The sequence below is a fragment of the Pituophis catenifer genome, unplaced genomic scaffold (assembly GCF_029215685.1).
Source record: "Pituophis catenifer annectens isolate HBS135680 unplaced genomic scaffold, rPitCat1.0.hap2 SCAF_66, whole genome shotgun sequence".
NCBI classification, from domain to species: domain Eukaryota; kingdom Metazoa; phylum Chordata; class Lepidosauria; order Squamata; family Colubridae; genus Pituophis; species Pituophis catenifer.
In genome coordinates this window covers 135,001-137,500 of record NW_027256946.1, presented here as the reverse complement: position 1 = coordinate 137,500, position 2,500 = coordinate 135,001, and positions in this window count along the sequence as shown.

Genomic DNA, 2,500 nt, shown 5'->3' with positions numbered 1-2,500 from the left:
GCCTTTCTGTTTCCCCCGCCACGATGGATGCACGGGATCCCGGCTCCGGCGCCGCGGACCTCGGTCGGGGACCTCCGCCGTCGCCTCGGTGCCCCCGCCGGACCCCGGGGGTGTCCGCGCCGGGCAGTCTTCCCGGTCTACCGGGGCCCCGGCCGGATCAGCCTTTCTGTTTCCCCCGCCACGATGGATGCACGGGATCCCGGCTCCGGGTCCGCGGGCCTCGGTCGGGGACCTCCGCCGTCGCCTCGGCGCCCCCGCCGGACCCCGGGGGTGCCCGCGACGGGCAGTCGTCCCGGTCTACCGGGGCCCCGGCCGGATCAGCCTTTCTGTTTCCCCCGCCACGATGGATGCACGGGATCCCGGCTCCGGCGCCGCGGACCTCGGTCGGGGACCTCCGCCGTCGCCTCGGTGCCCCCGCCGGACCCCGGGGGTGTCCGCGCCGGGCAGTCTTCCCGGTCTACCGGGGCCCCGGCCGGATCAGCCTTTCTGTTTCCCCCGCCACGATGGATGCACGGGATCCCGGCTCCGGGTCCGCGGGCCTCGGTCGGGGACCTCCGCCGTCGCCTCGGTGCCCACGCCGGACCCCGGGGGTGCCCGAGACGGGGAGAGGGCCGGGTCTACCGGGACGGCCTCGGGCGGGTCCGGCTTACCGGGGCCCCGGCCGGATCAGCCTTTCTGTTTCCCCCGCCACGATGGATGCACGGGATCCCGGCTCCGGGTCCGCGGGCCTCGGTCGGGGACCTCCGCCGTCGCCTCGGCGCCCCCGCCGGACCCCGGGGGTGCCCGCGACGGGCAGTCGTCCCGGTCTACCGGGGCCCCGGCCGGATCAGCCTTTCTGTTTCCCCCGCCACGATGGATGCACGGGATCCCGGCTCCGGCGCCGCGGACCTCGGTCGGGGACCTCCGCCGTCGCCTCGGTGCCCCCGCCGGACCCCGGGGGTGTCCGCGCCGGGCAGTCTTCCCGGTCTACCGGGGCCCCGGCCGGATCAGCCTTTCTGTTTCCCCCGCCACGATGGATGCACGGGATCCCGGCTCCGGGTCCGCGGGCCTCGGTCGGGGACCTCCGCCGTCGCCTCGGCGCCCCCGCCGGACCCCGGGGGTGCCCGCGACGGGCAGTCGTCCCGGTCTACCGGGGCCCCGGCCGGATCAGCCTTTCTGTTTCCCCCGCCACGATGGATGCACGGGATCCCGGCTCCGGCGCCGCGGGCCTCGGTCGGGGACCTCCGCCTTCGCCTCGGTGCCCACGCCGGACCCCGGGGGTGTCCGCGCCGGGCAGTCTTCCCGGTCTACCGGGGCCCCGGCCGGATCAGCCTTTCTGTTTCCCCCGCCACGATGGATGCACGGGATCCCGGCTCCGGGTCCGCGGGCCTCGGTCGGGGACCTCCGCCGTCGCCTCGGTGCCCCCGCCGGACCCCGGGGGTGCCCGCGACGGGCAGTCGTCCCGGTCTACCGGGGCCCCGGCCGGATCAGCCTTTCTGTTTCCCCCGCCACGATGGATGCACGGGATCCCGGCTCCGGGTCCGCGGGCCTCGGTCGGGGACCTCCGCCGTCGCCTCGGTGCCCCCGCCGGACCCCGGGGGTGCCCGCGACGGGCAGTCGTCCCGGTCTACCGGGGCCCCGGCCGGATCAGCCTTTCTGTTTCCCCCGCCACGATGGATGCACGGGATCCCGGCTCCGGCGCCGCGGGCCTCGGTCGGGGACCTCCGCCTTCGCCTCGGTGCCCACGCCGGACCCCGGGGGTGTCCGCGCCGGGCAGTCTTCCCGGTCTACCGGGGCCCCGGCCGGATCAGCCTTTCTGTTTCCCCCGCCACGATGGATGCACGGGATCCCGGCTCCGGCGCCGCGGGCCTCGGTCGGGGACCTCCGCCGTCCCCTCGGTGCCCACGCCGGCCCCCGGGGGTGTCCGCGCCGGGCAGTCGTCCCGGTCTACCGGGACGGCCTTGGGCGGGTCCGGTTTACCCGGGCCTCGGCCGGCCTAGAGTGTTTCTGTTTCCCCGCCTTGATGGATGTACGGGATCCCGGCGCGGGGGCCCCGGGCCTCGGTCGGGGACCTCCGCCGTCGCCTCGGTGCCCGCGCCGGGGCCCTGGGGTGTCCGTGACGGGCAGCCGTCCCGGTCTACCGGGACGCTCGGGCGGGACCGGTTTACCCGGGCCTCGGCCGGACCGGAGTGTTTCCGTTTTCTGCTTCCCTGCCAGGATGGCTGCGAGGGGTTGATTGAAAGAGCTGGTTTGACGTGAAAAGCTTGACTTCAAGTGAAAAGTTTGTTACAATTTCTGCCATCTTCCTTCCTCCAAAGTTTTGGGTGTAGTTTTCCCAGAGGAACCTCTCGTAGGCCTTTCATTTCTCATCTTAACTTCCCTCATTTATTCCATATTTTCCTTCCTCTTGCCGAATGGCCGAATCCAGTCCATTTCTAGTCAAGGAAATTATTCTTATTTCTTGCTGACCTATTTGCTTTGTGGAGCAAGTCGTTCTTAGGTCCCTTTGTTCTTTCTTCAA